Source organism: Octopus sinensis, unplaced genomic scaffold, assembly GCF_006345805.1.
Source record: "Octopus sinensis unplaced genomic scaffold, ASM634580v1 Contig16526, whole genome shotgun sequence".
Classification (NCBI taxonomy): domain Eukaryota; kingdom Metazoa; phylum Mollusca; class Cephalopoda; order Octopoda; family Octopodidae; genus Octopus; species Octopus sinensis.
Genome location: NW_021834408.1, coordinates 39579 through 49150, shown reverse-complemented (window position 1 = coordinate 49150; position 9572 = coordinate 39579). Strand labels below are relative to the sequence as shown.

At 39.0% G+C, this 9572-nt stretch overlaps 1 long non-coding RNA gene across 1 annotated transcript; it reads right to left on the bottom strand.

Moving 5' to 3' along the window:
- Nucleotides 1-78: 78 nt before the first annotated feature.
- Nucleotides 79-9150, bottom strand: LOC118761698. The gene is made up of 2 exons (XR_004997572.1): nucleotides 8875-9150; nucleotides 79-324 (listed from the first exon to the last, which is right to left on the bottom strand). It is a non-coding gene; the product is annotated as an uncharacterized LOC118761698 (long non-coding RNA).
- Between the last annotated feature and the right edge of the window lie 422 nt (nucleotides 9151-9572).

Below are 9572 nucleotides of genomic sequence, written 5' to 3'. Positions count from 1 at the left end.
ATTTCTTTCCGAGAATTTATCAACAAATCAATTTTGTCCTCATAGGCATTGAATCTTGTATAAAATATGTGTTTGTCAAAAATATTTCGTCTTCCCATTATTTCCCAGTTTTTAGGGTCTCCTTTATGTCTTTTTTGTTTTGTTGTTGGCTGAGATGAAGCTCGTTTCTCGGACATTTCTCTCCCTGAACCGTCATCTCTCACATATTTACACCTTTGATGGTCAACTCCTTCTTCATCCCATTTTGGTGTTGAGTAACTCAAAGCCCTTTTCTGAGGGATAAGTTTCCTTAAAGTATTTTCAGTCTGGTCTTCCATAGTGAATCTGTAAAGAAATATAAGGAAAACATTTAGCTTTGTGAAAATATTAAAGTTTCAGGGAGATGATGTTTGCTTCATCATTTGAAAAACGCAAACAAAACATTTATGTATTTCTGTCAGTGAATTAATCTTGTCTAATTAATATTTAAACAACTTATTACAATCTATTCTAAGATGTATTAATAAGTTTCATTAATTACATGGAGTCTAAATATTAGAAATAATTATTTTCACTGGAAATGATATTTGCTCTCAACATCACAAAGAAATAGTCATGTGTGGCTTAGATTTATTTAACGATAATTAGTCAAAGAGATTCCCCTGCTCCAAAAGCACTCAATAACGAGACACACTAAGCTGTAGAGAAAATTAACTTTAATTGGTGTACATGCTATATTATGTCCCAACACACGCAATCATGTTCAAACTTTGTTAACATGGAACAATTAGCAAAACATAGACTTTATTATGTTTCATAGACATTTGTCAGGTACAAGTATTACTAATGATGGGACAGTCATGGTTGGCTTGGTTTCCATCATATTTACCTGGATTCACAGATACGAATAAAGCTGGAGATGAAACTGTTCTTAACCTGACAAATGCTGTAAATCTCTCGACATTTCAATATAATCCACACAATTATCATACACAACATTGATTAGCTCGGAAAGCTTATCCAAGATGGGCTTTCATATAATCACACTGATAGACAGCATGTTGAGAGGATCGTTATTATTTGTTGCTAATTGAGATTAATAAAGATTGGTTAATGAATAAGCCCAATTAATGAAAGGTAGGTTCATCTTAATTATCTTTAATCATCATCATCATCATCATCATTTAGCGTCCGTTTTCCATGCTAGCATGGGTTGGACGGTTCTGCTGGGGTCTGTGAAGCCAGAAGGCTTCATCAGGCCCAGTCAAATCTGGCAGTGTTTCTACGGCTGGATGCCCTTCCTAACGCCACCACTCCGTGAGTGTAGTGGGTGCTTTTTACGTTGCCACCCGCACTGGTGCCAGACAGAGCTGGCAAACGGCCACGAACGGATGGTGCTTTTTATGTGCAACCGGCACGAGGGCCAGGCGAGGCTGGCAACGAACACGAAACGGGGCGGTGCTGGCAACGGTCGCGAAACGGAAAGTTCTCTTACATGCCACCGGCACTGGTAACACATCTGCAATTTCCATTGATCGATTTCCATTGATCGATTTCGATTCTGATCCTCACTTGCCTCAATGGGTCTTCACAAGCAGAGTTTCGACATGCCACCGGCACTGGTAGCACATCCGCAATTTCCATTGATCGATTTCGATTCTGATCCTCACTTGCCTCAATACGTCTTCACAAGTAGAGTTTTGTGTCCCAAGAAGGGAAGGTATGCATACGTAGGCTGGCTCCGTCCCATGTAGAAGGCCACGGGTTGTGGACTCACTTGTCCTGCCGGGTCTTCTCGCGCACAGCACACTTCCAGAGGTCTCGGTCTCTAGTCATTTCCTCAGTGAGACCTAAAGTTCGAAGGTCGTGCTTCACCACCTCGTCCCAGGTTTTCTGGGTCTGCCTCTTCCACAGGTTCCCTCAACCGCTAGGGTGTGGCACTTTTTCACACAACTATCTTCATCCATTCTCGCCACATGACCATACCAGCGCAAAAGTCTCTCTTGCACACCACAACTGATGCTTCTTAGGTCCAGCTTTTCTCTCAAGGTACTTACACTCTGCCGAGTGTGAGTACTGGCATTACACATCCATCGGAGCATACTGGCTTCATTTCTAGCGAGCTTACGCATATCCTCAGCAGTCACGGCCCATGTTTCACTGCCATGTAGCATGGCTGTTCGTACACACGCATCATACAGTCTGCCTTTCACTCTGTGCGAGAGGCCTTTTGTCACCAGCAGAGGTAAGAGCTCTCTGAACTTTGCCCAAGCTATTCTTACTCTAGCAGTTACACTTTCAGCACACCCGCCCCCGCTGCTGACTTGGTCACCTAGGTAACGGAAACTATCAACTATTTCTAGTTTTTCTCCCTGGAAAGTGACAGAAGTTGGTCTCAGAGCATTTTCAGTGTTATTGTTCCTGAGCATCTGCCACATACAAAAACCATCTTCCTAGTTAGCCTTCCTTTGACATTGCTGCATCTCTTATGTGTCCATAGCTTACACTTGGTGCATCTTATAGAGTTTCTACCTACACCTTTTCTACAGATCGAGCAGGGCCATCTACCTGAAGGTGTTTGTGATTTGTCTACCTTTCTACTGATTACGACTTTGGTTTTAGCTAGATTGACTCTGAGGCCCTTCGATTCTAATCCTTGTTTCCACACCTGAAACTTCTCCTCCAGTTCTGATAGCGACTCAGCAATTAGAGCAAGGTCATCAGCATATGAGGAGCTCCCAAGGGCATCCTGTCTTGAATTCCTCCGTTATTGCCTGGAGGACTATGATAAATAGGAGGGGGCTGAGTACTGAGCCTTGGTGGACCCCTACCTCTACCCGGAATTCTTCGTAGCAATGAGAAAGATGTGTTTGTATGAAAAAGGGGTTTGGCAGGTGAAGTGTGTTTTGTTTTGTGTTAGGTGAGGAGTTATAACTTGGTGTAGTTTATTATGAAGTATTGGGGGTTTAATGAGGTGGATTAGGAATATTGGTGGGGGTTTTTTAATGACATTCTGGTGACCCATCATCATCAGAATGATCCTCCTTGGTCTATGAAATAATGACTGTTACTCTATTGACCCCAGGAGGAATGAAAAATAAAAGAGACCTTCTTCAGGATACACATACATATATATGTATATATGATAGAATGAATGTGTATAATATATACACAAGGATGCACATATGTATATTTATACATCCATACATCTGTATGTATGTATGATGATCATCATTTTACCCCCACTTTCCATGCTGGAATGGGTTGGATGGTTCAGAGAATATCTTGCCTGAAGTTACATTTTCTGGTTTTCTTTCTGCAGCTGGATGCTCTTCCTGACCACCAACCACTGCACAATGTGCACTGGGTGCATCTTATGGCACCATCGCTAGAGACAATCGCCATGACCTTGACAAAACTAAAGGTTCCCCTCAATCTCTGGGGTGACATATACCCTGGGATGGGTGAGAGATCTAGGGTAATAAATATATGAAAAGGAGTGGCTGAGTGTTGAGGAGAGACTCAGGTAGGTCCAGTAACATCCCTAGTTTCATTGGAAGAATGGTGAAGAGAAGAGATTACTGCCAATCTTTGTTACAGTAGTAAGATAGTAGAGTAAAAAGAAGAAGAGAGAGTGATTGAGAGATGAAAGATAGAGGTAGGGGTGATAGGGGCATGGCAGTAGGGACTCAAGGTCTGAGAGTTGACACTTATCAAACTGGTTTTTGAGGTCTGGGAATATACCTCCAAAGAACCAGTTTGATAAATGCTAATAAACAAAACTTTCGGATTTTAGGTCACTTTGTTACTTCTGCTAAATATTAATTTATATATATATATATATATATATATATTATCAAAGGGCCTTAGAGTCAACCTAGCTAAAACCAAATCCTAATAAGTGGGAAGGCAAGCAAACCACAAATCCTTTCAGGTAGATGGCCCTGCTCGATCTGTAGTAGAGGCATAGGTAAAAATTCTATAAGATGTACCCAGTGTAAGCTATGGACACATAAGAGGTGCAGCAATATCAAAGGAAGGCTAACTGGGAAGATAGCTTTTGCATGTGGCAGATTCTCGGGTGCAATAAACACTGAAAATGCGCAGAGAACAACTTCCGCCACATTCCAGGAAGAAAAACTAGAAGTAGTTGATAGCTTCCGTTACCTAGGTGACCAAGTCAGCAGCAGGAGAGGGTGCGCTGAAAGTGTAGCTGCTAGAATAAGAATAGCTTGAGCAAAGTTCAGAGAGCTCTTACCTCTGCTGGTGACAAAGGGCCTCTCGCTCAGAGTAAAAGGTTGACTGTATGACGCATGTGTACGAACAGCCATGCTACATGGCAGTGAAACATGGGCTGTGACTGCTGAGGACATGCGTAAGCTCGCAGGAATGAAACCAGTATGATCCAATGGATGTGTAATGTCAGTGTGCATACTCGACAGAGTCTAAGTACCTTGAGAGAAATATTGGTCCTAAGAAGCAGCAGATGTGGTGTACAAAAGACAACTGCACTGGTATGGTCATGCCGCAAGAATGGATGAGGATAGCTGTGTGAAAAAGTGCCACACCCTAGCGGTTGAGGGAACCTGTGGAAGAGGTAGACCCAGGAAAACGTGGGATGAAGTGGTGAAGCATGACATTCGAACTTTAGGCCTCACCAAGGAAATGATTAGTGACCGACACTTTTGGAAATATGCCGTGCGTGAGAAGACTCAACAAGCCACATGAGAACATAACCTCGTGGCCTATGCCAGGGGCGTAACCAGCCCACTTTGCGTCCCTTTTCCTTCTTTGGACACTAAAACTCTGCTTGCGAAGACCTGTTGATGCAAGTGAAATCAAAATCAAATCCGATGACTGGCATCTGTGCTAGCGGGGAGCAAAGAGCACCATACGAGTGTGATCGTTGACAGAGTGGCTAACCGGCTTCCATGCCAGTGGCACATAAAAGTCGCTTGATAGTTACCAGCATCGCCTTACTGGCACCTGTGCAGGTGGCATGTGTAAAAGATTTGAGCAAGGTCGTTACCAGTATCGCGTGACTGGCCCCGTGCTGGTGACACGTAAAAGCACCCACTACACTCTCAATGGTTGGCGTTAGGAAGGGCATCCAGTTGTAGAAACTCTGCCGGATCAACATTGGAGCCTGGTGCAGCCATCTGGTTCGCCAGTCCTCAGTGAAATTGTCCAACCATGGTAGCTTGGAAAGTGGATGTTAAACGATGATGATGATGATATATACATACATACACATATACATAAATGGACATATGTAAATATATGAATATACCTTCACATACCTGTGTATAAATGTTTGTGTCTATGTATGTTTATAGATATGAATCAATGAACGACAAAAGAACAAGAGTTACGTAGACACCTTCATTAGCTTCCAGCTGTTTCTGCTACAGGAAGCAGTGAACTGGAGGTGATGTATTTTTTTTTTCTGTATTTTCCCTCTCATAATTTTGTTTTGTTTCTTGCCAGGTTCTTGTGAGTGCCACTCAGTCAAGTCTATGACTACACTCGATGAGGGTCACCAATCCTCAGCTGGTTCCAAGCAAGAGAATATTTCCCCAAGTTCTTCCAACATGAACAGCACAATGGTTGGATATGTTTTCTGGTGGAACACTGCAAACAAACGACTCTGTTTGTTTGACGTGACATTTGTTTATAATTCGCAGCAGATGTCAAGACAAGGAGACGTGAGCAGACATATGCACACACACACACACACACACACACACACACACACTTACATGCATACACATACAAGTACAAATGTAGATATGCATACATGAATATACACACACATGTATATACCATAGGCTTTATCAGTTCCATGTACGAAACCCACTCACAAGGCTTGAGTCAACCTGGAACATTAGAAGAAGTTAATTCTTTAAGGTGCTGCAAAGTGGGACTGAACCTGAGACCACAAGGTTGTGAAGTGAGTTTCTTAACCATACAGCCATGCCCCCAATTTTTTTTGGTAATATTTTGAAGATAATAATAATCCTTCTACTATAGACATAAGGCCTGAAATTTTGGGTATTGGGGGGGTTAATTGATTACACCCCCCCCCCCAGCCCCTAACTGGTTCTTATTTTATCAATCCCAAAAGGACAAGGGTCAAAATCAACCTTGGTGGAATTTGAACTCAAAATGTAAACTTGGAAGAAATGATGCAAAGTATTTTGTCTGGCATTTTGTAACAATTCTGCTTGTTCATCACATTAATAATAATAAGAATAATGATAAGAAGAATATCAATAACTATAACAATAACAACATCAATAATAATAATATTAGCAGCAGCAGCAGTAAAAACAACAACAACAACAGCAATGATTTCTTTTATTTTTTTTTTAATATAATAAAAATGATTTCAAGTTTTGGCACAAGGCCAGCAAGTTCAAGGAAGGGTCCAGTCTATTACACTGACCCCAGTACTCAACTAGTACTTAATTTATCGATCCCAAAAGGATGAAAGGCTAAGTCAACCTTGGTGGAATTTGAACTCAGAATGTAAAGATGGACAAAATGCCGCTCAACATTTTGCTTGCATTCTCACAATTCTGCCAGCTCGTCACAGAAATTATAATAATAATGATAATAATAATAATAATAAGAAGAAGAAGAAGAATAAGGAGAAGAATACTCTCTTACTATAGGCACAAGGCCTGAAATTTGGGGTGAGGGGACTAGTAAATTATATCGCCTCCAGTGCATAGCTGGAACTTATTGAATTGACCCCAAAAGAATGAAAGCCATAGTTGACCTTGGTGGAATTTGAACTCAGAATATAGTGGCAGATGAGTTGTAATAATAATAATAATAATAATAATGATAATAATAATGGCTTCAAATTTTAACAGAAAGCCAGCTTGTTCTGGAGAGCAGGTAAATTGATTACATCGACCCCAGAACACAAAAGGTACTTATTTTATTGACCCCGAAAGGATAAAGGTTGATGTCTGCAAAATTTGCACGGAGAACGTAAAGGCAAACAAATAGCTGCCTAGCATTTTGCCCAGCATGCTAACGATTCTGCCAGCTCACCACCCAAATAATAGTAATAGTAATTAATAATAATAATAGTAATAGTAATTAATAATAATGATAACAACCCTTCCTTTCCTATTTTATATCCTTCATATGTCCTTCTCTTCTTTTACTTTCTTCTCTCTCTCTCTCTCTCTCTCTCTCTCTCAATCCCTCTCTCCTTTTCAATATCAACTTCAACATTTTATTTCCCTTTTACATAAACATGTATATATTATGTGTGTGTGTGTTTATATAGTGTACATGTATATACTCCTCTTTTACTCTTTTATGTTTCAGTCATTTGATTGCGGCCATGCTGGAGCACCGCCTTTAGTCGAGCAAATCGACCCTGGGACTTATTCTTTGTATGCCTAGTACTTATTCTATCAGTCTATTTTGCTGAACCACTATGTGACGGGGACGTAAACACACCAGCATCGGTTGTCAAGCAATGCTAGGAGGACAAACACAGACACACAAACATACACATACACACATACATATATATACATATATATATACAACGGGCTTCTTTGAGTTTCCGCCTACCAAATCCACACATAAGGCTTTGGTCGGCCCGAGGCTATAGTAGAAGACACTTGCCCAAGATGCCACGCAGTGGAACTGAACTCGGAACCATGTGGGTGGTAAGCAAGCTACTTACCACACAGCCACTCCAGCGCCTGTATGTATATAATATATATAATATATATATATATTCTTTTATTCTTATACTTGTTTCAGTCATTTGACTGTGGCCATACTGGAGCACCACCTTTAGTCGAGCAAATCGACCCCAGGACTTATTCTTTGTAAGCCTAGTTATTTATTGGTGTGTTTTGCTGAACAACTAAGTTACAGGGATGTAAACACACCAACATCGGTTGTCAAGCAATGTTAGTGGGACAAAAATAAAGACACAGTTACGAACCTATTTGATTTCTATCTTAAATTTCTGTAAAATTGTTTTACAAACTTTGAATTTTCCATGAAACATAAAATCTAAAACTTTTTGTCATTAAATATAATTTACATTTTCTTTCTTTAGAATTTATCAAATATTTTTGAGATTGTTCAAAAAAATATAAACTTTCTCTTCTTGTAAAAGTATTTGAAATCCTGGACACATTTTTTATAGTTTATTGGAGGAAATTAGCACAAACGTGAAGAGTGTGCGTATATATGTATGTATACAAGTGTGTATCTCTCTCTCACTTTATATATATATATATATATATATATATATTCTTTCCATCATTTAATCATTAGTACTTACTGTTTAATTAAAATATCAACTCCATTTCCTAATTTAGCTGATCCACAAATAGATTCGGTTAAAATATTTACCGGACTTAAAAAGAAATGCTGGTGCTAATACGATCAGTTAAATACATAAAGGCAATGCTCCAGCATGGCCAGGGTTCAATAACTAAAGGAGTTAAACACATCAGCTACACATTACATACATAACTTGAAATCTCTACTTCACCACGACCACCACCATTTAGTCTGTTAACCTAACTCTATAAATGACACACCCTCTCTTCAATTATTATTCATGTCTTTCTCATCCACAAATCTACATTTTTCCTTAATTTCCATCAAATAGTTTTGACCTTGTCATAACCAAACTATCCTTTATATTATATTCTGGAAATGAAATGTTTTGCTTATAATGTAACTCTGTGAAATGTTTGAACAGTTCCTAGTATGAAAAATACTGCCTGAAAATAAAACAATTTTCAACATAACAGCATAATTATGTTTGAAATAGTTGTAAGGAATATTTCATACTGTAAATGTGTTAATGAAGTTGTTAATGAAGATAATTATCATAAAAGTACTTACTTGAGTCAACAATTGCGTTTGAATTTCAGCCTGAAGTCTTTCTGTCTGTGAGTTCAGTTGAAAGAACGGGCAAAAATGTGATAATCCCTACTAGTGAGGCTTATTTATAAATAGCAGGAAGAAGTGGGCGTTAACGCCTCGTGTGTGTGGGTGTGTGTGTAGTGTGAAATTTGCACACAAGCTGTTATCTATTTGATCACGTAGACAAATGATAAAGCCTAGACATGTCCTACATGTGTGTCTCTATATCATGTCTATATATATATATATACTCGTGTATATGGATGTGTGTGTGCTAGGTTCCCACTACAGGGAAAAAGGGATAAATACTTGCAAACACACACACACACACACACACACACATATATAAATGTACATACAATTATTTCTGTGTGCATAGATAAATGTGTTTTTACATATATATATAAATATAATACATACACATATATATATAATATATTTAGTGTGTGTGTGTATTGTGTCTGCCTCCAGTCTAGTGATTAAGCAACTGCTATAATTAACAGTATACTAATTACGACATACAAAGCAAATACACTGAGAAACTATTTATATATATATATATATATATATATATAATTTCAACAATGAGGGCAAATTAATTAATTATTAATCAATTTCACCAAGTGTCAGTGCAAAGGGACCATTCAAGGCGAATTCAAATTATTACATTATATAAA